General features: G+C 39.5%; 1 long non-coding RNA gene across 1 annotated transcript; it reads left to right on the forward strand.

The window, feature by feature from the left end:
* The first annotated feature begins 6,266 nt into the window (after nt 1–6,266).
* LOC139077247 (uncharacterized) lies at nt 6,267–24,545 on the forward strand. The gene is made up of 3 exons (XR_011529598.1): nt 6,267–6,572; nt 21,802–21,861; nt 22,885–24,545. It is a non-coding gene; the product is annotated as an uncharacterized lncRNA (long non-coding RNA).
* Nucleotides 24,546–26,121: the final 1,576 nt, after the last annotated feature.

The following is a 26,121-nucleotide window of genomic DNA, read 5'->3' on the forward strand; positions in this document are numbered from 1 at the left end:
CTTTGGTGCGATGTTACTGGAAATAGCACGGCTTGGTGTTGAATAGTGCCTTTGATTTGCGAGATCTTTTTCTCATGTATGGCCTTCCTCACACCCCACAGCTTTGTGAGGTGTGAGGAAGGCAAGGAAAATGTTATCCTTACTTTACAGGTAAAGAAATTGAGGTTCAAAGAGGTAAAGGATCTTGGCCATGGCCACGGTAAGTGCCAGGACCCTGGGCTTCTGCCTTGTTGCTGAGAGAAGGGAAACAGTTTCTTTTTTTTACTGAAGACATACAAATCACCTCAGCACAAAGGAAAATAAATACATGTCTAAACGCAAACACAAGATGAAGCCCTAATTTATATGAGCGCACACGGCAGGTTAAGTTGACAAAGTCAGGGTGTTTGTTTTCTTTTGTTTCCTCCCTACTCCCCCGATAGAGAACCAGCCTTGCTGTCCTGTAGCGCTGGCTTTCCCTCATTTCAAGAGGGACTCAATGGGTTTGGGTTCGCTGGGGCTCTAAATCTGGATTGCCCAAGAGGGAGAAGGACTTGCAAAGGGTTGAGAGGGAAGGGACGTTTCGGGAAAGTCTATGGTGAATGCAGTTGGATTCCCAAGGACTGAAAGCAGAAACTTGCACCCTGTTCTTGCACCCAGGGACATGGCAGGCCTGCGGTGGGCCTGGCTTGCAGATAGTTGGCATCTGAATGCTAAGCTCCAGCCTTGGAAACTGCAGCCAGCTTTTCTGTGGCCGCGTTGGGCCCCGGGGGCGGGGGGGGGGGTGATGCTGTGATTGGATCTCACAGGGGCCGAATGTGAGCGTCTCAAAGGCAGCCTCGAGGGACTGAAAGGCCAAGACTTGTGTTAAGTTTTCTGGATTGTGTAGGACCATTCGGGCTCTTAGGGAGGGAGATGTGTTTGCCAATAATGACTCATGTTGAATATCTCACCAACCCTGGTGAATAGACTCAGATCACAGTTAATTTGATTTAGGCACCAAGCAATTCAAAACAAAATACATTACAAGTCTTGCACTGAGTGTTGTCAAGTTAATTCATGCTCAATGATGATTACATGTGAAAACAAGTTCTTAGCCCTCCTCCCCAGAGCAAAAAACAAACAGAAAGGAACCCAGGGCCCTGGCCTCTCTCACCGCCTTTCTCCCTGTCCCGCACCATCGGTCCTTTAGTGTTGCTGAGCACCGTGCCTTACTGAGGCAGCACCTTGCCTGGTGACCTTCTCTCACCTTCAGTTCCCCCCTCAAGAGCCACCTCTTCCGGCAGCCCTCCCTGTGCCCCCGTGCTACTGTGGCCTTGTGTTTGTATCTCGTAGAGCACTTCCCGTTTGTCTTTCCTGCTAAACCAGTGTTCTCAACACACACAATCAGCTGGATGCTTGCTGGTGCGGATTCTTGGCTCTTTATTGAAGTCCACTGAATCAGAATCTCCGGGAGGTCGGAAATAAGAATCGGCATTTTTAGCATGTTTTCCCCCAGGGGATTACTATCCTTTTTTAACCCCCTGTGCTGGGTTGAATAGTGTCCCTCAAAATTCCTGTTCACCTGGAACGTATGAATGAGGCCTTTTTTATAAATAGGATCTTCGCAGATGTAATCACGTTAAGATGAGGTCATAGTGGATTAAGTTGGACCCTAATCCAATGACTGGCGTCCTTGTAAGTAGAGGGAAGTTCAGACACACAGAGTCACACAGGCAACACCATGTGAAGGTGGAGGCAGAGACTGGAGCGATGCATCTATAAGCTGAAGGATGCTGAGGATCGCCAGGAGCCACCCGAAGCTAAGAGAGAGGCAGGGAACAGATTCTCCCTCAGAGCCTCCAAAAAAGGAAAGAATCAAGGCTGCCGACACTGTGCTTTCGGACTTGCAGCCTCCAGACTGGGAGAGAATACATTTCTGTTGTTTTAAGCCCCTCAGTTTTGTGGTGCTCTGTCCCTCCAGCCCTGGGAAACTAATAACAACTTGCCCCTCCCTTTTCCTACCTTCTATTGTCTTGGTTGAGTCGTCTTTATTTCCTCTTTCCCTCTTCAGGAAGTTATACTTCCTATTCAAATTGTTTTAGTGCTCTGGTGCACATATGTAATTTTCTTTTTTAGTGGTCCAGTGGATGATCTCTTTGGGGATGCTCCGGGCTGCGTGTGTCTTTGGGAGGCTGAGCCTGCCTCTCTGTAAAAGTGAAAAAACACCCCACCTGTCATGCAGCTTTCCTGTGACACGCTGTCACCCAGGGTGGGAGCTCGAGGCCCCAAGGAGTGTGCCCCAGGGAGTGCTTGCTGTGGGTCAGCAGCGTTTGCTGCTGTGGTTTGATTCCCCAGGCAGCTCTGGCAGGGTTATGGGGCAGTGTGTCTGATGCTGTGATGGGGGTGGAGCAGGCTGCATGGGCAGCATGTCTGCACGGGGCCAGCTCTGCAGACTGACTGGGGGCATTCGCCCTGCCCACACAGCCCTCAAGCTTGGGGCTAGCCCTTCCTGAGATCCTGTGAGCTACTTGATGTTCTTTAATAAATCTCCTTCCTGCTTTATCAGCCCCAGTTGGTTTCTGTTGCCCAGCGACTAAAAAGCCTGAGTGTCATGGGTGGGCATTCATATTCTTTTTGATTTTATTTTTTTTAACACAAGGATGCTTATTCAACAAAGTCTAAAGGTAGACAATAAGGTTCCCTCCTCAAGAACAAGACCTTTTGAGGTAGTTAGTGTTCCATCCTATTCATCTTTCATGTTATTGGGGTTGAGTATTTTTGTTCCACCTTAATTTTAGGTAATTATTATTAGTCATCATCATTATTATTTTAGTTCCAGGAGTTAAGCTTCTTTAGTTATACCAACACTGGATTTCTTTGCTCTCCATTGTTTCTTGCAATCCACTTCTTCCTTCTGGCTTCAATTTCCTTTTCATGAAGTACATCCTTTAGTAATTCGTTTGGCAAAGGTCTTCACATGGTACACTTTCATCTTTGTCCCAACATGTCTTTCTCTTGCCCTCCCTCATGAGATGAGCTGGATAAGGGTTTTAGAAGTTGTTATTCCATTGTCTTCTGTTCTGTATTGTTGCTGATGAGAAAATAGGAGTGCTATAAATAGTCATTTCTTTGTCAACTATTTGTCCCCACCTCCCCCAACAGACACAGTGGTTACTTTGCTGTCCTACAGTTTTGTCACTGTGTTTCTAGGGGCAGATTTGTTTTATTAATGCTGCTTGGGAGTTGAGGTGCTTCTTAGGTCTTTCTTATTTCTGAAAAATTCTGTCATTGTCTTGAAATTATTTCTCTTCCATTCTCTCTAGTCTTTCCTGGGCCTCTGAGTAGACTAATGTTGGATCCTTCATATTTTTCAACTGTTTATCTACCTATGCTAATTTTTACTGGATTTCTTCATGTTTATCTTTCAGTTTATTAATTCTCTCTTCACCTACATCCAGTTGGTTTCACCCTTCAATTGAATTCCATTTAATTTTTCATTTCATTATGTTTATATGCATACACACAATTATATTTTTATATAAATACATAAATATGACCTTGTCAAATGTACTTGTGTGTGTGTGTGTGTAATCTTTTTTTCTCTTCCTTTTATCTTGACTCTTTCTTCCAGTTCTCTGCTCACTTCATCCTCTCCCTACCCTACATAACTCATGTTAACAATGCAGTGTATATTCTCTCATGTTTTTGCCTTGGTCATGTAAGACTAAAGCTTTATGTAAAAATATATATGACATATGGTTTTGCCTCTTGTTTGACAAAAATAGAATCATAGACATGCTTCTTGATATATCACTCAAAAATACTTCATGAAAATCCTTCCAAATCAAGTGGTAAAATGTTAATTCATTGCTTTTAAGACTTGCTTGCTAATTCCATGGTGTGGACATATTATAATTTATTCAAACACATTCTAACACTGGACTTTCATTTTGTTGTCCAATATAAGCAATGTTCCAATCACCATTCTTGTACAAATAGCCTTGTGCTTTTATTTCCTTGGGATGGATCAGGGGCCAGCAAACTTTCCCTAAAAGGGCCAGATAGTGAACTTGCTGGGCCTGGTGGGTCACACGGTCTTCACATGCCTCTGCCCTTGCCCCCAAGCAGCCATGGACATCATGTAAACAAATGAGTGGCTATGTTCCAATAAAACCCAATTTACAAAATCAGGCAGTGGGTTGGATTTGGCCCACAGACCATAGTTAGCCGGCCCCAGGGATAGGTTGTTAGAAGTGAGTTTTAATATATATATATTCTAAAAAATTATAATAGTAATTGCCAGATTGCTTTCCAAAAATGTTATAATAATTCACACGTCCCCCAGCAATGTCTGAAATTACCCTTTTCCCTGAACCCCAACAACAAATGGGCATTGTGAATACTTAGAATTTTTACCAGTCTGATGGACGTGGGAGTAAATAGCTCACTGTAAATTTCATTTAGATTTCCTTTAGTATTAGTGTTGTCTGCAGCCGCAAAGGGCAAGGAATGACAGGTACTGCCAAGGCTACTTGGTTGTTTAAGCAATCAAAGTTTATTGATAAAGGGAAACAGAATGAGGAGCAGGGATAAAGGGGAACAACAAATCGGTACTCACAACATCCACACCACAATCAGCCAGGAAGTCCCAATAGTTTGTATGGCGGGCGGGAGTGCCAACTGTGCGGGTCTGAGGCAAAGCATCCTCTCCTCAGTGAGACTCCCAATTGTTCTATGCTTGTGACGCCATTTTATTCTAATATTTTGTGGGTTCTGACTCAGGGTTTCAGACATTTAGATACTTTGAGTTATTTCTTTTTGTTCCCATGGATCGGATGTTTTTATCTTTTGTTCGCACGGATGGGATGTTTCTACCATCCAGTCTGGTGCCCGTCGGGGTGGCCAGCCCAGACAGGGAACGTGACACAGGACATTTTCTTATTAGCTTGTGCCTTGGGGTCAGGGTCGGAGTGGCCATCTCCGGCTCCGAGCCCAGACACATTCTTTTACGTAGGGCCCAGGCCGAGTGTCCTTGGAAGGAGGGGAGGTCAATGAACTCTGTACAATTAGTAGGTTGGCCCATCTTTTCATATGTTTGTTGGCCATTTGAACTTTTATCATCTATGAGTTATCTCCATGTCATTTGTCCTTTTTCTACTTTTTGTTCCCTTCTTGTCAATTAATAAGGAACATTTGTATACTGCAGATACTGACCTTTTCTCTACTATCTGCATTGGCACTATTGTTTTGAATCTATTTTTGCCTATTAATTTTGTTTATGGTACCATTTGCCATAAAGCATTTAAAAAGACTCTTTATAGAGTCAAATATAGCAATTTTTATTAAATAGCTCCTGGGTTTTCAGTCTTTGTGAAGTTCTCTGCCGCCCTTACTCTGAATGCATAGTTGCCTAGATTTTCTCACAAGATTTTTATTTTTTAAATTCAAGTCTTCAATTCATTTTGAATTTATTTTTATTTGGCGTAAGATAGTGATCTAGGTTTATATTCGTTCATTCCCACATATGACAGATGACTGAGGTTTTGATTTCTTAGGGGTAATTTTTTCCCCCAACCCAAGATGCATAGATGACCAAGTTTCTTGTCTCTTTCCTGGGCTAGTGTGCAGGAATTTTTAGCTCCCTTTCATAAACGAGGCTCAGTGATTCACAGCAGGGCTTGGTTCCACCTCCTCTGACCTCTGCAGTTTGAGGCCAAGTCTCTCGTCCATGTGAGACCTTCACACGCAAGGCCCTAGGGCCTTGGTCAGGGCCCCGTCCTTGGTGGGCCACCATAGTTCAGCACTGCCTCAGCTCCCTCTTTCTGCTCCAGTTTTGATTTCTATCTTTGTTCCTAGCCCCTGGTCATCTCTCATTCTTTCTTTTTTCAGCTGGATTATGAAACACTACAATTGAAAACAACTACTATTACATCCAACTCTTCTTTGTATTTGCAGTGGAAGGGAAGGCCTAACTGCATCAACTTAGTCCGGTGTGTTGCCAGAAGAAATCCCTAATAGTGGGTATATATTTTGAACATTGGAAACTAAATATATAGCACCTCTGGGCCCTGCATGAAATGTGTCCACCTCTCCATCACTCCCAAGGTTCTCCACGGTTGCTGCCTTCAGACTGCTTCAGCACTGCCAAATCCCCATTCAATGTCAGATCCTGTTCCAAATATATTAGCCGGCCTCCTGCCCAAGGGACTCATAATCTTCTGGGTAGCTGCTTTGTAAACTGTACAAAAGTAGTTGGTTCAAATTCGTAAGTACAGTTGTTAAACCTGTGAGTCATGCTTTTGAGTGACCTTAATGTGCATGAAAGAAGTTAGACTGAGAAACTTGGGCATAGAGTCCCACAAAACTATATGGTCCGGTCAAGAGATCTCACATCGTGTTGTCTTTGGGGGGATGATAAAGGAGCACCAAGCATTTTCTTCTCTAAGTCAGAAAGCTAGAAGTGCCTTATGCTTTTTTTGTTGGTGTTTCTTTTTTTGCTTGCGTATGTGAGGAGAGTGACTTCCCCGGAACAATTTGCTTAGGCAACAGATGAGAATCAAGGAATGACATAGCATTTTCTGAGGAGAAAATAACATCTGCTCTGCCATGAGGTAAGCCCAGGGGAGCCTAGATGAGATGTCAATTGGGGAAAACGAGAGGTGTGACTATAAAGTTATGCTACTTTGGGGGGCATGTTATGGAAATAAATTCTATTATTTTTACTACTTTTTAGTCATGAAAAGTTTATGCTGTTATCTGTTTATGAAGAAGTACCCGTTTCTAAATAGTAATTCAGACACATCTGGAAATCTCTCACACATTGAAAAATGTGGTTTAAAAGAGTCTACTCTCTTACTTTTTTCTCTTTATTGCTTTTTAAATTTATTTTAATTTGGTGTCGTGAAATAGGAGGGCTGCTTTTGGTAACAGAGGACGAGGTGATTCAGACCGACCCTCTTGCTAAAGATACAGCTAAAGTAAAGCTGGATAAAATTTAAAATTTAGTTTAAAAATCATCAAGAAGTTAACAAGGTAGTGAGAAATTACTGGCCAAGATTTGGGAGAAGACAGAAATCAAGAGAGTGAGCCTACTGTTGGGGGCTCCTTTTGTCCAGGAGGACATTTGCAGATCTTGAAAGGGGCACTGAAATATTTGGCTGCACTTTTAAAAACCCCTTGAGGCTGGGGAGAAAAAGCTGTGGGTCCAGAGCTTGCCGAGGTTGGGGGCCCTGGGACACACCCCACACTTTGAGATTGGAATCCTGAAGAGCTGCCCCCTAAAAGTTAGGGTGTACTAGAACGAAATGAGCCCGCAAACGGACCTCAGCCTCTCTTAAGTGCTATGAAAGGTCTAGAAACCTAAAACCTAAAATTAGAAAAGGATTAGTCTGGATTGTTAATGGTGCCCCCACGATTGTGGCATAAGCAACAGAGATCCTCTCTGGAGCAAGCTGTATCATCCTGGGCCTCAAATTATTTCTACAAATAATTTTTCCAATACAAATGTCTGGCATACAATGAAAAAACAGCATGGAAATACATTTTTAACCTAATAAAATGTGTGTGTACACGTGTGTGTGTGTGTGTATCAGTCCAAAAGCCAGCTTCTCATTGGATTATAAATGTCAAACACTTTACGGAGTCACTCCCCTCAAGTCAGGAAGAAGACTTGGATGCCTTCTACCTCGACATTATTTAACGTTGCATTGGAATGTTAATCACTGAAATTAAACAAGAGAAGACAATTAGACTCATAAGAATTGGAAAGGAAGAGGCAAACCCTTTCCAGATAATATAGTTGCATATCTGGAAAAAACAAAAGAATCAATGGAAAAGTACTACAAACCATAAGATCACAAAGTGGCAGGATGTAAAATTAGCATACTGATATCATTAGCCTTCTTATATATAAACTCTAAGCAGTTTGAGGATATAATGGAAGAGCAGACCCTGTGTACAATAACAAAAATTTAAATACTTAGACATAAACCTAATAAGAAATATGCAAAAATAGTAAGAAAACTGTAAAACATTCTTAAAAGATATGATAATAACTTTGAACAATTGAAAAAAACACAATATTCTTGAATAGGAAAACTTAACCTCGTAAAGATGTTATTTCTCCCTAAATTAGTTATAAATGTAATGCAACCTCAATAAAAATTTCCTCAGATTTTTTTCCCCCCAGAACTAGACAAGTTAATTGTAAAGTTTATATAGAAGAATAAACAACTGAGAATAGCTGGGAAATATTTGGCAAGAATATCTAATGTATGGTTAATCCTATTAGAATAGTAAAATATTTAAAATCCTCTAAATTAAAGCTGTACGGTATTAGCTCAGGAAGAGACTTATAAAATGATGGATTGGAATAGGATGCCCAGAAACATAATTAAGAAAAACTTAGTGTATGACAAAAGAGGCATTGAATCAGAGGGAAAAATTAACTGTAAATAGCACTGGGGCAAATGGATAGCTGCAAAGAAAAAGAAAAAAATTGGATCTATTTCTTACAATGTATTCCAGAATAAATTTCAAATGTATCAGAGATCTAAATGAAAACAAAACAGAAACAGAAAAACAAATACTAGAAGAAAACATGGGTGAATCTTATTTTTATAACCTGAGTCGAAGTTTTGAACTGACCAAGAAAATCTAGATTCAATAAAAGAAGAATTTTGACAGCATTTCAAAAAAACAAAATAAGTAAAGTCACAAGATAATTACAAAGTGGGAAAAAGTTCTCAAGTTATATCAAAATTACTGATATGCTTAATGTAATAAGGAGTTCCTAAAAATTGAGGAAAAAAGATCCACAACCTGATTGAAAAAATAAGCAAAGATGTGAATAGAGAGTTCCCAGAGAAGGTGCACTAATAGCCCTCGTTCACAGTAAGGGAAATCACGTCAGAACTACTGAGATACTGTCTCTCGTCTCTCTGACTGAAAACTCATCTCCAAAGTTTGACAATGCAAATTTTGTCAAGGTATGTGAAAACAGGCAGTTTTGTACACTGCTGGTGGGGACACAAAATGGTACAGTTTCTATGAAGTGAAATTGGCAATATCTAGCAAAATTGCATCTGCATTCACTCTTCGATCCAGCAATCATACTTCGAGGATTCCATCTCAAATATTCAAATGCAAATATATGAAGACAGTTGCAGAAGGCAGATCACTGTGGCTTTATTTGATAGGACGAGAAGCTGGAACAACTCAAATGTTTTTCAGTAGAGAACTGGTTAAATAAACTATAGCATGTCTACCAAGTGATGGTACTATTCAGTTGTCAAAAGAAACTAAGAGAGCACCCCCATTTCCAGTTATGATGGAGCAGTTAGTACAAAACTGCTGCTCCCACTGAGAACAAGTGGAAAAGATGGATACAATTAAAATTGATCTGTTTGAAGTTTTCAGAGAGCCACTGAGACAGCCTTGAGTTGAAGGGTCGAAATACCAGAGAGAAGGGAATCTCACTGAAGTGAGTCCAATGTTCCGAAAGCTGCTTTCCTCCTCTTGGCAGTGGGTAGATCTTGGCGTTGAGAAAGGGGCTGGGAGACTTGGTAGAGGGTGGCCCCGAAGAGGCGGAGAAGCAGCAGGGCTCTCAGCAGTGTCAGAGGTCTGAGGAGAAAAAGCCTGGAGCGTGGGGTTTCCACATCAGCCGGCATTCAAGAAGCCAAGGTTCCAGAAAAAAAGGGAGGTGCAGAGAAGCAAGCCTGACATTTGATGGTTTTCTCTTAGAAGTGCTTGGTGAATCTTAGTCACATAAAGTGAAAGGCTCGGAAGCCAGGAAAAGCAGCTGGAAAGCAGACTGGAATTTTTAGCAGTCTGATGTTGTTGGAGATAAAAATTGGCAATCAGGAACTGACTAGGAGACAGCACTTAGTAAATGCTCTATGCTTTTAGTCGGGACCCTGCATTAGGGTAGATCAAGCCTTAAGACAACTCAGCCTGGATCATCTTAGTCCCTGATGGGGTTGAGATAAGCTGTCCCCACATTGGCTGCCTCCAGACCACACAGTGAATCCTTTCTGGAGGAAAATCACTTCATCCACAGCCTCTGCATTCTTTCAGACACAGTGATAGCATTCAATTCAGAATTACCAGGATCCAAGAAGGGGGGCCAAGGGAAAACACATAATAGAAATATGCTCATAGGTGTTCCAAATCATGGCCGTTATCAGACACAGATTTAAAAATTATTGTAACTAATGTGATTAAGAAAATGAATTTTAAAAATTCAGAATTTTACTGGAGAACCAGAATCTACATTTAAAAAATGCAAATAGAAATTCTAGAACTGAAAAATATAGTAATCAAAATTAGAACTCAGTAAGTGGGGTTTAACAGCAGGTTGGACACAGCTTGAGAGGTCTGGTGAGCTGGAAATAGGACGGTAGAAAATGTCTTGACTGAAGTACAAGAAGAAAAAAGGATAGAAGATATGGACGCATGTAAGAGACACGGTGTACCATATGGAGTATTCTAACATGTGTAATTGGAGTTCAAGAAGGGAGGAAAGAGACTGTGGCAGTAGCAGTATTTGAAAAGATAATAACCAAGAATTTTCCAAAACTGATAAAAAATTTTGAGTCACGGAATCAAAATTACTAGGTACCCTAAGCAGGATCAAGGCAAAAAACACCACACATTGGTATGTTATAACCAAATTGCTAAAAATCAAAGACAAACAGAAATTATAAAAGCAAGTAAAGAAAAAGATGCATTACTTTCAAAGAAGCAACAGTAAGGCTGAAAGCTAACATCTCAACAGAAATTATGGAAACCCAGTGATGGAATGGCGCCTTTGAAAGGGTGAAAGGAAATAACGACCAGTCTAGAATTCTATACCTTGTGAAAAGTGAAGGCAAAATAGAGATATTTCCAGAAAAACCGAAACTGAGGGTATATATTACCTATGTCACCAGTAGACTTATGTTAGAAGAAATATTAAACGGAATTTTCATGTTCTGCACCACAATTTTGTTGATGCTCACACAAATTTATACATGCATTAAGATTCATAGAAATGTGCACCAAAAAGTCAATATTTTTTTTAAGGAGTGCATTAGGCACAAGGAAAATAGTCCCAGATGGAAATTTAGAAATACAGGAAGGAATGAAGAGCTATAGAAAAGGTAAATATATGAGTAAATGTAAGTGAATATTGACTGTACAACAATAATAATGTCTCTTGTAGTTTACAATTCATATTGAATTAAAATATATAACTTAACACATAAGACAGGATAGGGTAAATGGAGAAAAGTGTTCTAAGGAATGAACATTTTTTGGGATGTGTAAATAATAATTTATATCTGACTATAATAAGTCATGGATTCGTGTTGCAATCTCTAAGATAAATACTTAGTATAAGAATAATATAAAAAACACATAATATAAGAATAGTATAAGAAACATTTAGTATAAGAACAGTAAAAGAATGTATAACTGAAGAGCTAGTGGAGGGGAAAATAGTAAACAATATTTAATTTAAAAGAAGACAAGAAAGGAAAGAAAAAGAAACAAAACAAGTGAGCTAAATAAATAAGTAATAGTCAAAATGAACCAAAATATATCAGTAATTACAGTAAATATGAATGTACTAAACACCCCAATTAAAAGATAAAGTTTGTCAGACTAGGTTTAAAAACAAAACGCAAGCTGTTTTGTTTGGGTTTATTTCAAGAATAAACCTTGGTTAGGGCTGGCCTGGTAGCATAGTAATTAAGTTTATGCACTCTGCTTTGGCAGCCTGGGCTTCACTGGTTCAGATCTTGGGCACAGACCTACACACAGCTCATCAAGCCATGCTGTGGTGGCGTCCCACATACAAAATAGAGAAAGACTGGCACAGATGTTAGCTCAGGGCCAATCTTCCTCAAGCAAAAAGAGAAGGATTGGCAACAGATCTTAGCTCAGGGCCAATCTTCCTCATGAAAAAAAAACACCCTTGGTTGATATTTTTTAAAAATCAGTTTCATTCACCACACGAATGGAATGCACAAAGAGAAAACTCTCCTAAACTCTTTTTATGAAGCCAGCATAATTTGACAAGAAAATTACAAGAAAGGAAAATTACAAATCAATCTTATGGATGTGGATGCAAAAATTCTAAACAAAATTTCAATAAATTGAACTCAGTGGTATAGAAAAATGTTAATATAATACAACTCAATCTATTGGGTTTAGATAAGAATGTGAGGTTGGTTTAATATTTGAAAATCAATCAGTGTAATTCATCTCATTAAAAAAAGGAAAGAAAATCATTTGGTCATCTTAGATAAAAAGAATATATTTGCTAAAATATATTTTACACCTATTTTTGATTTTTAAAAAACTTTCAGCAAACCAGGAATAAAAGAGATTTTTCAAAATCTGATAAAGAGTATCTACAAAAAAGTAATTCAGAAAACACTATACATAATGGTGAAATATTGAAAGTTTCACCTTGAAAATGGAAACAACCAAGGGATGTCAACTATTGTCATTTTTATATCATATGGGGGTAATTTTCAAAGAGGAAAAAAATTGAAGGTAAACAAAAACTAACACAAAAAGTTACTTATAGGAGAGTGAGGGAATGGGTAGAGGGACGTGGATGAAAGTGAATCTTCTTAAAAATACTTTCTTAGATAGTTTTGACTTTGGAAACTTATAAATGTTTTATGTAATTAAAATACAAAAATTAAATTAAAAAGGAGTGAAAGCAAGAAATAAAGATGACAAATGATTGGAAACGAACCTAAATATATATTGAATTGGTACTATAATCACAAAGAGAGAAGAATTATTCCAAGTGACTTTAAAATACAGTAATTTGACTATACATCTCTCAGGGGATATATTCTAATGATAATAACAACTACAAAAAAAAAAACAACCCCAAAACCTCAAATGTCGTTCAATATCTAATTGTTAGTAGTAATATTGTTATTATTACTTTGAAACTGCTGGATAAAGCAAATAAATAATTATATTACTCTTAAAAGGAATCAGGATTTTCAGTGGAAGAGAAATAAGATAAAAGTATAAAATCAGTGGATTTAAGTAAAACTTTGTAATTTTATGTTTAAAGATATAAGTATGAATTTGTGACTTTTCCCTTTTATATTAAAGAAACACTTCATTTCTTAGCTCTGTCAAGTGTAAGGACTAGATGAAATGGTGACTCATAGCAATGGTTACTCCTAATGCCCAGACTGTGGTCTTTAAATACCATTTAGAAACTCAAAAGGGAAAGTTTTTGGAAAACTTGATTCCAGGTCCAGAGCAGCAAAATACTAGTCAGATCTGGGATATCTTATTATATCAGAAAGTGAGGAAGCAATCAAAGACTAATGAGATCATATTAAAAGATCATCGCAATTAAGTAGAATAGGGTCCCACTGGCCAAAGTGGGAAAATTTGAGCTCGAAAAGAGAATAATGGCTACAATTGATAGAAACACGTCAAACATAGAAAAATCTGTAAGCTTCAGAACAAGACAAGCATGTCTACTCTTGCCACTTCAACAGCTTACTAGAGGTTCTAGCCAGGGCACCTGGGGAAACAAGAAAGAGAGAGAGAGAGAAGGAGGAAGGGTGAGAAGAAAAGAACTAGCATCCAAATGGGAAAGAAAGAAGTAAAACTATCTCTATTCACTACTAAAAACTGTTAGAACTAATAAACAAGTTCAGAATCAACACACAAAAAATCAATTGTATTTCTATACATTAGCAATAAACAATCTGAAAATGAAATTAAGAAAATAATTCCTTTTATATTAGCATCAAAAAGAATAAGATACTTAGGAAGAAATTTAAGAAAAGAAGTGCAAGAATTGCACACTGAAAACTACAAAACAATGTTGAAAGAAATTAAAGATTTACATAAACGGGAAGACATCCTATGTTAACAGATTGGATGTTAGCAGCATTATTCACAAGAGCTAAAAAGTGAATACAATCCAGTGTCCATCAATGGATGAATGGATAAACAAAACATAATATATTCATACAATAGAATATTATTCAGCAATACAAAGACTGAAGTGCTGATACATGCTACAACACGAGGGAACCTAAAAATCATGATGCCAAGTGGAAGAAGGCAGTCACAAAGGATCACTTGTTGTATGATATCATTATATTAAATACACCAAATAGGAAAATTTACAGAGAAAGAAAGTATGTTAGTGGTTGCCTAGGACTTGGGTGAGGGGAACCCAGCAGAATGTGAGTGATTACTAATAGGTACAAGGTTTCTTTTGGTGATGATGAAAATGTTCTAAAATTAGATTATAGTGATGGTTACACAAGACTGTAAATATACTAAATACCCTTGAATGTTTTCCTTTAAATTGTAAACATTATGGTATATAAATTATGTCTCAATAAAGCTGTTTTAAAATTCCATGAGTGTATATAATCCTATAAATTTAAAAATCATGTTGATTACCATTGGAGATTGCTAGGGCATCAACTATTACTCTGGAAAGAATCAAGCATTTTTCCTATTTTTCCTTTCAAACTGAATTTCAGGGTAACAAAATAGTTGATGAGGGAAAAGTATTTATTATGGAAGAATTACGATAATAAAAGCAGAAAGATAGAATTAGAAAATCACCATATTGCAATCCTCATGAATACTTTCAACAAAGAACTGAAAAAAATACCTGTATTTCAGATTCACAAAAAAAAACTAACTTGAAATTATAGAACTGAAAAATAAAGTAACTAAAATTAGGAACTTAATATAGCAGTTTAGATACAGCTGAAGAGAGAATTAGAAAACTGAACAATAGGTCAGAAGAATGAAGCAGAGAGAGACAAAAAGATGAGAAGTACTCACCAGAGGTGCTTCCAGGTTAACAGAATATAGAAAAAGATGAAGAGTTTCTAACTCATCTTGCAAGGATTGCATAATCTTGATACCAAAACAAGAGGGAAAAAAAGAAAAAAGAAATATAGTCTAAACTAATGAAACAGATGCAAAGATTCTAAACAGGATATTATTAAATTAAAACAATAATATATCTCAGTGCACTAAAATAATGTGCCATAATTGACTAAGGTCTAACATACATATAATTTGTGCCCCAGAAGGAGGGAGAGAGAGAATGCGGTATAGCAATATTTTAAAAGATAGTGACTGGAAGGTCATATAGACTTCAGGGCTGCAGCTGCCATTTTGGGTAAGCATGGTGGGCCATATATAAGAGGATGAGTTAGTAGATTTTTCTGAGGAGAAAGAATGAATCAAATTTGGGATCATGCTGCTTCCAGAGAGACAGAGGCAAAGACTTAAAGACAGTAGCTAGCTGCCTTGTATCCCGTAGGTCTTCCAGATCCTGCTTCTAGTCCCTTGTGATGTCCACTTGTATTTCCCATTCTTTGGTTTCTCGAATCTTGATAATAAATTCCCCTTCACTTAAGCTTTTTTGGCAAGTGATATTTTTTTAAAACCCACACCAATTTCTTTTTATTGCTGTGTTAAACTGGTTAGACAAGTCATCCTTCTCTTGTCTTAGACCTTTGTGAAAATGACACTATTGTTTCACTAACATGTGTGCTGTTTGCTTTGCTTTCAGATTATAGAAGCATCTTTCTATTCCAGTATACAAAGAGTTTTTGTATATTAAAAGTGGATGTGGAATTTTATTTAATATCTTTTTGGTATTTATAGAGATGGTCACATGGATTTTTTTACTTCAACTTATTTTTGTGCTAATTTACACTAACAGATTCACTACTTTTATACTAGCCTTACCTACCTGAACTAAACCTTAGTCAATTATGGCACATTATTTTAGTGCACTGAGATATATTATTGTTTTAATTTAATAATATCCTGTTTAGAATCTTTGCATCTGTTTCATTAGTTTAGACTATATTTCTTTTTTCTTTTTTTCCCTCTTGTTTTGGTATCAAGATTAAGCAATCCTTGCAAGATGAGTTAGAAACTCTTCATCTTTTTCTATATTCTGAAATAGTTTAACTCACGTGAGGATTATTTATATCTTCCTCAGGGCTTTGATAGGACTCTCTTTAAAATCCGTCTGAATCTAGTGTCTTATTTTGGGGCTAGTTTTTGGAACTTTTTCAATTTTTTCCACTAGAGATTATTTCCATGCAGGTTTCTGTCTCTTTCTGACTTACTCTGATTTAAAAGTTCTAGGAACTGCCCTATTTCATCCAGATTTTCAAACACATTAACATGGAGTTGTACATAGCAATCTATCCTCTATCCTATGATCCTATCTCTTTCATTTCTGATATTACAGATTCATGGATTTTTTTCTTCTTTTTTTCTATGCATGTGGTTGCCAGGAGTTTCTTTTGTTGGACTTTTAAAAGCAAAACTTTGATTTTACTTATCAATTCTACTTTCTGTTTGTTTTCTAATTCATTACTTTTCACTTTTATCTCTACCAATCCTTTTATATACTTCATTTTGGTTTATTTTGTTTTCTTATTTTTGAGTGAAAATTAGTTTATTTAGTTTAGTTCCTCAGTTTCCAATTTCTTTTCAGGGATGTTATTCTTTATTTAAATATGAGTATGAAGATAGATGCCTTCTCAAGAGAGCTGAAAACTCTATTTCCAAATTCCACCTGTGGCACTGTATTAGTTATGTTCTCTTATTCAAGGAATCAGTATGAGAGAATTCCCATGAAAATATGAAGTTAGGTCTGCAAGAGAGAAAAGAAGATTGTAGTTAGTCTTGTAAACTAAAAAGATGTCTTTCCGTGAAAACATTAAGAAATGTGAATGACCATGTTTCTCTTCTGTTGTTCCTACTTGAGCCTAGGATTGTCCAAATTCCAGTTTCCTAAAATTGATAAATCAAAGAAGGTGCGTCCCCCCAAGGAACATCTTTCCTTTAAAAAACCTCATCCCACTTTACCAAAATATTTGGTTATAATATTATATAATCTATAATATTATTTGACAGCTCTCATTCCTTTTGGATCAACCAGTTCTCCAAGTTCAACCAACTTCGTTCAGAAACATTTTCAATTTTTTATAATGTGGAAAAGTGATGCGTTTTAATTGAGGAGAGCTTGTTCGGAATTTCCAAAATGAAATTTGAGCTTACACAAAGAAAGCCTCAGACAGAAAGCCTAATTTTTCATAAATTACTGAAAATGGGACACAGAATGGATGTCTGTCTGTGACCTTTGTGTTTGTGGTTCCTGCCACAGAACTGAACAGCCATTCTTTATTGTTCTGTGACTCAGCCCTTGTGCATGAACACTTGTATAAAACAGAGGCACACAGCGGGGCAATTCTTCACTAGTTTAAATTGTTTATAGTTTCTTTTGTAGCTATAATTCACAATTTAAACATTCCTCTAAGTGCGTTTGTTTATATGTTACTCAAGCTTAACACTGGGGCTTTTGAGAAGTTCCTATGTACTATTACACTATGAAATGTCTACTTAGCATGGAAAAGAAGGCGGTGAGGGGATGGAGAATATGACCTTATGCCCCAAGAACATGTTCAAGGAACCCAGAATGACTGTGGGAATCTGGGGAAGGAAATGATTCCTCCAAAAAACTGAATGAAGAGTGTGAAACGGGTGCTCCAGTATTGAAGAGGAGGCACAGGAGGAAAGAGACTGGGCTTAGGAATTGGATGGAGGCGTGAGTGATTCCTAAATGGTGAAGAAGAATTAGGCCAGTGAAGAGACATGGTCATTGTGAGCCAGGTGGGAGAATAGCATGAGCAAAGTTTGTAAGGTGTGAAAGGGCTGGTGTGTGGGGAGGGGCTTCTCACATGGCTGAAGCAAATGTGGGTGGGATGGGATGCAGGAGATGAGGCTCTGGTCAAGGAAGGCCTTGCACGCCACACCAAGGAGGGTATTGGGGTGCCCCTGTGGGGTGGCATAATTACACTGGAATTAGAGCAAGGTCACATGAATGCAGTGGGGAGAATGGGTGGGAATGGGCAGGGGGCATGGAGGGGGATCAGTTAGGAGGCCCTTGCAGTAGTCTTACTGGTGGTGATGGTAACTGGCATTGAGGAAATAGCCATTGGAATAATGAAAAATGGACAGATTCTGTCATGATAGAAGCTAAGTGCTATTACTGTTGGTCACTGGTAGGATATGGGGCCTGATGGAATAGAATGCCTTTTGATATTGGGCTTTACCAACTGGGTGAATGGTAATGCCATTCACTGAGATAGACCACATCTACAAAATGTTGCCTGCAAAATTCCAGCAGAGTAGTTATGTATGCTGGAAGGTGTGAGAAAAGTGGAGAAGGCCTGAGACAGCCACGTGGGAACTGAGCGAGAGAGCTGACCAGAGGCCTGTTAAGCAGTGTTTAGGTCCAGCTGAAGGTGGTGACCATGAATGCACAGTCTGCGTGCTTGTATGACTTTTTTCCCTGAGCTTGCAAGAGCGGCAGATGCTAACTGACGCCCAGGCTTGGTCAGATGTCCCTTAGACCAGAGCAGGTGCACATAAATGCAGAAGTGTCCCATCGGAAAATAGCGAAGAGGTGGAAATAACCCAACTGTCCACCAATGGATGAAGGGATAAACAAAATGTGGTATATACATACAAGGAAATATTATTGTGCTTAAAAAAGGAAGGACATCCTGTCACATACCACAATGTGGATGAACCTTGAGGACATTATGCTAAGTGAAATAAGCCAGTCACAAAAAGACAAATCCTCTCGGATTCCGCTTATATGAGGTATCTAAAGCAGTCAAATGAATAGAGACAGAAAGTAGAATGGTGGTTGCCAGGGGCTGGGAGGAGGGAGAAATGGGCAGTTGTTGTTAAATGGGTATAGAATTTCAGTATGGAAGATGAAAAAGTTCCGGAGATCGATTGCACAACAATGTGAATATACTTAACACTACTGAACAGAATACTTAAAAATTGGTAAGATGTTAAATTTTATGTTGTATGTTTTTTTTTACCACAGTTAAAAACAAAGAGATACTATAGCAGTAAAGATGTTTAGCTTTATTTACAATTTTAAAAAAAGATATCCCATCTGATGATCTGTTGTAGCTGGACAGGGTCATCCCACACTTCCCTCTCACGTTGTCCACCTTTGCTGGTCTGGGGCCGGCTGAGCTTGGTGTCTGCTTTCCTGACACCTGGTAACTGACTTTGGCCATGACGTGAGGATTCACATTGGCTCTTGCAGTGGATTTGAGTTTTCCTGTGCCTCCCCAGCACTGACTCAGATAGAGATGGCATCAGGTTTTGCTCTCACCAACTTGTCATTGGGAAATCAGTGACACGGGGGACTCATTCCTCTTGTTACCCATAGAACTCTATCTTGCAATGTTTGTCAAATGGCCACTTATATGATTTACTTACACGCCACCACATTTTACTAGGGGTTGAGAAAAGCTTAGCAGAATTTTCAGCCCTTTATAACTAATTTTTAAGATAAGCAAATCAGTGCAAGAGAAAAATAGGGAGAGAAACATAAGAGTTCAGGATGTTTCCCTGAAATGCATGTTGTAAGGTCTGGTGCAAGTAGAAGTAAGCCCTGCTCTTGATTCTGACAGTACTGGGGGTCATAGCTGTGAGAAAAACACTCGTGGTTCCAAAGTCTACCATGTTCATCAGACTCATTCAATAAATACTTGTTTGCATATATCTTATTCTGAGGACTATTTGGCTCTGAGAACACAGCAGTAGACAAGACAGGAAGATCCCTTGGGATCACATTCTAGGTGGAAGTAGGCAGAGAAGAAACAGGCAAGAAGTGTAAGAGCTAATAATAAGGGTTCTGAGAGGATTAAGAGAAGTGAATGTGCTAGAAAGTGGTTGAGAGGTGACATTGGATGGGAGGTTAAAGATGCTAAGCTCTGGGTGACAACAAAGAGCCGATCTTGACCATCTGGGAGGGGAGCCGCAGGGCAGGGAGACAGCTGGTGCAAAGGAATGACCTGCTTATTTGAGAAACGGAAAAGAGGCTCCTGTTGTTGGAACATGGGAGGCGAGGGTAGGCATGGTCTGAGCTGAGGTCAGAGGTCAGCATTGATCATGAAGGGCTTTAAAAGGCAAAGTTCGAGTCAAAGGGCAAAGAGGAGGACTGGAGGGCACTGAGCAGGTGGGTATCAGGATGTGGTTTATGCTTTAAGAAGGTTGTCCGGGCTGCCATCTGGTAGTTGCGTTGTAAATGGGCGAGGGTGGGAACAGGGAGGCCAGCTGGGGGCCATTTGCTCCCGTCTAGGAGAGAGATGACTGTAGCTCGGATTAGGTTGATGGGACTGGGTAAGACCCCTGAGGGAGAAGAGGAGGGGGCCCAGAACCAAGCCCTGGAGGCCTCCGACAGCCAAAATAGCTGTTCAGGAAAGCTTAGCTTTGCTAGGTCTGAGACCGAATAGAAACTCTCAGGGGTCTTTTTGAAGGGATACTTGTGGACAGCAGAATACTCCTCAAAACCATCACTGCATTCTCCCTTCGCCTCCACTGCCACCTCCATCGGCCCCTCCTGTGCAGCTTGTGTGTTGGGCTCAGACCTGGTGCCTTTTTTGTGATGCAGTAGCTGAGAGGTCCCCAGCACTCATGTGGCTAATGCAAAAGCCGAGGAAGGGTCAAGACTGGGAACAGTGAGCAAATTCATGTGAAGGAGGTAGGGCAGGTTGTTCTGGTGAAGAGTCAGAGAAATCCAGCACTAGTCAATGAATAAAAACCTAGTGTGCGTGACGCGACTTGTCACTGAGGCAGATAAAATTCCAGTTTGATGGGCAGATAATCAATGAAACAGATGCACCTGCGTAGTGGAAATGAAGGATGAAAATGCACATGGTGTGCTACTTCATTCACTCAGGACTCAGAGACGAGAAAACGTTCTCAGTTAGAAAAATGCAATTTGATTCCACCACATCCTGACTTGCTCAAGTAGTTGCCTCTGTCATTTCCGCTCTCCCTCTGCTTTGTTGTATAAAAAGTAACCAGCATTTGTAAACAGGTCTATTGTACTATTATTATTTTTTAACTCGATAGTCATTGATATTTTCTATTGACATCAGAAGGAAATGGAGTGGAGAAGAAACTATTTCCGTAAAATGACTCATCAGAGGTGTACTCATACAACTTTTATTTTTAACGTCTTTAAGTTATTTTGCTCTCACTGTCTGGCAAACAATAGCAACAACAAAATTTTTTGCATACTCTATTTGATTGGAGAACTTCAGCATATTTCATTTATCATTATAAAACCAAGGGCAATTTTAAAATGTTACAATTTTTTGTAAATAGCCGTTACACGTAGGGCAATCTGTTTTTAAGTCGGAATAAATTTCTCTAAAGGAAATAAATCCTAAGTAGTTTTCCTTTCAAGTCAAGTGTCGTGTTATTGAATTGAACTTCTTATTTAAAATAATAATAGAAAAGTCCATCACTGCATCAGCACAATGGGGAGGCTGTTTCTTATGGCCTGTCCATAAGGCAGGGCTATGGTGTCAAGTAAAAGACTAATAGCCGTTCTGTGAGCTATGAGAGGCCAAGACAGTGTGTTCCAGATGCACAGCTTGCTGGTGGACTGGCTTGATCAGGATAAAGTTCTGCAGAGCTGGAGGTATGGCTGGGCTGCCTATCTCTGGGGGAACCCCAGGTGAATATTTGTCACCACGTCCATGCTGCGGTCACCTTGACCTACTGCGTAGGAGGCACTGCCACCTCCCTGGATGCTATTGCTGGTCATTTTCCTGGAACCTGGGGGACCAGCCAGGTGGCTTCCTGAGGAGCCCCATGGTCCTGGCATGGTTGGAGATGTCACTTCCCCAGGCCCTGCCTACATGAGGGCTTTCCTGGCAAGAGTCTTCAGGAGCTTTGCAAAAAAAGTCTCTCAGTTGCCCCAACTCTGCTCTCTTCCAGGAGAAATTGCAGTAGAGGCTGAAAACAGGAGACTTTTCCCTTTCCTTCATCGGGTTTTCGGTATGTAATAAGACATTCTCCTGTGAAGCTGAAATGAGTCATGGCTGTGTAAACACTGTTTGTAATTTCCTAGTTCCTTTGCATCCTAAAACAAAGCCAGGCCAGCTAGGATATTATCGTATTTCCCTCCTTTATTTCTTGGAAACAATGTAATATTCAAAGATATTGTTCAGAAGAGTAACGAGTACTTATTTTCTCTGTTTATTTTAACTCAATATCTGATTTGTAATATATTTCACTGCTTTTACAAAAGCAAAATTACTCAGGTAGCTTAAGCTTCCCCACATTTCTAACCCTACTCAATGGCCCATACTTGTCTGATGGGTCAAACAATTAAGACACAGTTCATGCTAAACCTACGAAAACATTGACACATTAAGTTAGTCGGTCAGTGGACCCAAGGAGGGAATTTTTAGGTTTGGAAAAAGTTGTTTTGTGTGTTTGTTTTGTTTTTAATCTCAGAATTGTAGCAATATATTTATCAAACAGTTGTCTGATGCTGACTGTGCGCCAGGACCTGTTCTAAACGCTTTACAAATATTCATTTGTAATTTTAAGCCTTGTAACAAGCCTATAACACAGCTGCTATTATTGTGCCCATTTTATTGATGAGGAAATCAAGGTGTACAGAGAGTAAAATAGCTCAAGATCACACAACCAAGAGGCAGAGGTGAGATTTAAACCCAGGTTCTATCACTGAGGCCAGGCTCTTATAGGTAAGATTGAAGTGTGGTTGTTTTTAAAACTTTTCATTTGGAAATAATTCCAAATTTATCGAAAAGTTGTAAGAATGAGAATAGCACATTTTACTAAGATTCACTTGTTGTTAACAGGTATAAAATTCCTTTTCTGAAACACACGTGCCTACGTTGTGGCCCTTTACCGTAGAATACTTCAGTGCATGTTTGCTAAGAATAGGAATATTTTCTTATAGAACCAGAGTATTTATCAACTTTACTAAATATAGCGTCGATTAGCTACTTCTATTTAATTTACAGTCTGTATTTCTTTTTTCTTTTTTAGCTGAGGAAGTTTCACCCTGAGCTAACATCTGCGACCAGTCTTTCTCTTTTTGTATGTGAGCTGCCATCACAGTGTGGCCACTGACAGACGAGTGGTGTGGGTCCGCACCTGGGAACTGAACCCTGGTCACTGAAGCAGAGAGTGCTGAACTTAACCACTAGGCCACCAGAGCTGGCCAAAATTTACTGTCTGATTTCAATGTTGACAATCAACCGAGTAATAATGACCTTTATTTTTCCCACCAGGATGGGATCCTAGCTAGTGCCAGGTATTCTGTCTCTTTCTCAGTTCTCTCCTGCCTCCTTTAATCTGAAAACATTTCATAGACTTCCTTTGTCTTGTCTACATTCATACTTTTGCAGAATATGTTTCCCCCACCTTTGAAAAATAGAATAAGTGTTCTTCATTCTTTGTTGGTCTGACGTTTCGTCATGAGGAGGCAAGGAAACTCAATATTACACAGGCGGTGTTGTGACTGTCTCAGGGTCTCCCTTCTGGAGGTACAGGTTATTCATCTGTCCCTAACTGGTGGTATTGATTTTGATCACCCCACTCCATCATGGAATTGTCCGCTTCCTCCACCATATAATTACTATTTTTCCCTTGCAACTAATAAGCAGCCTGTGGGGAGACTGAAGGATGTCTCTCTGGCACTTGGAAGCACCAGTCACAGGGAGAAGTGAATGTGTGTGAGGGTGGAAGGAAGGTCTTCCCTTCCATGGGAATGTGAGGAGAGTGGGATATGCGCTCCCTCCACCCACACCTGGAAAGTCTGCACATCTATTCATTATGAGGCTTACAGATGTCACAGGGCATTCCTTAGGGCTTAGACACTGCTCTCAGGTAGAGCATTTGGGGCTTGGATGTTTCCAGGCACTGGTGAGTCAAGCTTGCATTTTTGAAATTATAAAGCAGCTGAGATGTCTCCTGAAAGACAAAGGATTGGGATCCTAACCCTTAATGCTGTCGTCAAGGATCACACACATATATTGAAACTGTCTGAGACCGGATTTCAGGAAAGGGTATTAGTCCCCCAAAGGGAGACTGACAGTAGCAGAAATGTAAATCTGGACTGGTTTCACACCCAAGCCTGGGAGAAGTTGCACTGAAAGACTGATCTAGAGTGTGAGAAATAACCGATAGAAGAACTTGTCCCACACCAGCACCCTGGCAGTGGGTCTATAGAAGAGAACTGGCTATGAGCCCAGTAGGATTGGCCCAGCCCATCTTACCAGGGAGCATCTTGGCTCTGCAGGAGGAGAAGCAGAGCCCACGCTTCTTTACTTACCCATAGTGTATGAAGCATCTGAGCTCTTACACAGTCAAAATATTCACACGGACACATGTAATATTAAAGAAAGTGGGCCAAAAAGAGAGGAAAGGGAGTAATTTAGACAGAAAAGATTAGATGAAGAGAAAAGTTAGGACTCAGATATTCAAGCCACGGGTTATTAAATAGTTACTGACATTGGGTATCAAATTTGTCTCTGATCTTCTTGGTACTATAGGCAAAAAGAAAAACATGATCAATTAGCTACAAAAACCTCATTTTCATAAGAAAAAGCTTGTCAATTACTCAGGAGAGACAAAACATTTTCCCATGCTTAAGTATGAATAGTTCTGCCTATAGTTTGTCTGCTGATAGTAAAGCTTTTCTTCCATTTAGTCTTTTGTCAATTTTCTCTGTAATTGATTTTTGCTTGTAGGCGCCATGGTTGAAAGGTCTGTAAACGCTGTGATGGGCTAAAGATCTGAGTATCAGGATGGGGATATAACAAAAGTGTTGAGTCGTGTCAAGAGAGCACATGGGGTGATGTAACTTCATAGTTATCCAAAACCATGTATTCTAAATTCAGGGACAGAGGGTTTGGTCTGGTTGTACCAACTACACAAGGCAGTGTACTGGAGCTGTGCCCACAGGGAGCTATGAAACGTGAAATCCAACCTCAGGAACTTGCAGGCGGAGAAATCATAATCATCCAACAACAACAAAAGGCACCAACATAAATGATGGGAAATTACTTATATAAAGAGAAACAATACAGCAGTAACTTATGGATACTCTAAGTCCTGCCCTTTGGAACGATTTCAGTTTTTATTTGCTATTCTGTAAGGATCCTGAAAAGACCTTTTGTTTCAAATGCAATGTGGGATTGGGATGTGGGGGAGACATTTGGGAAGTGGATTCATTCATTTGGTCAGTTAGCCAGTCAACAAAGATAAATTGAGTTCCTTGTGTGAGTCAGGCCATGAGATGGAAGAGATGAACTCAAGATGCCCGAGATCTGAAATATACAATAGAATAGGGACATGTGTAGGCAAAGGAATGATGGTACTGTTACCTGTTTGTAGAGTACTTAACAGTTATTTTAGAAGCTTAAATTCACAACATTGAGCAAGTATCCCCCTCATTTCACAGGCAGGTTCATGGCAGAATCTGGCATAAAACCCAAATTGTCGTCCTAGGCCCTTTGTTTCCCCACCAGACCACAAGGGGGTGCTGTGTGAGGCTACCCTGAGGGCTCCTGGGTGAAGTCTGCTTTAGATCAGCAAAATGCTGGGCGCTAAATGAAAAGCTTCAAAAGCATCCTAAGTGGTGCTCAGATAAAGACTTTGTTACCTGGAGTGAATGGATACTGGCCATTTGCACTGGCAGCAAGATAAAGGAATCTTAGGAGGCCCCTTCCAACAAGGGCAGCCGCCTGGGAAGTGTAAACATAAGTCCACTCCCCTTTGTGAGCAACAGGACATGATAACTTTTCCCTAGAAAGCTTTCCTCCACACAGCAGGCTCCTACATGCCCTCTTCTTAATGTTCCTTCAAAGCTTTTGTTTTCTTTTTGATTTTCCTTTTGCAAATAGGACTGAGGGACCCATTATTCAACTAAAACTTTCTTTTGTCAAATCTTAGGCCCTTTCTAGTGTTGATTGGATGTCTAGACAGAAAGGTGGAAATAATTGCCCAAGGGCAAGGACAACCTTAACTAAGTTGTCCATTTACATTTGTACATCCCGCTAAAAATACGCCCACACCAGTCCTTTGTCTTAGTATTTCAACATTGTGCAAGACTCTGGAATATGGTGCTTCTCTTACCAGTGTTTAAAACGTCCCATTCACAACCATTGTTCTTAGAGACTTCAGCTTCTTTAACACAGATTTAAGTCACAAAGGGCCCAGACAGTTCTGAGAAACCCCCATTATGCTCCCCGGGTCATAAAGGAGACTCATAAACTGCTT

This window comes from Equus przewalskii, chromosome 19 (genome assembly GCF_037783145.1).
Source record: "Equus przewalskii isolate Varuska chromosome 19, EquPr2, whole genome shotgun sequence".
NCBI lineage: Eukaryota > Metazoa > Chordata > Mammalia > Perissodactyla > Equidae > Equus > Equus przewalskii.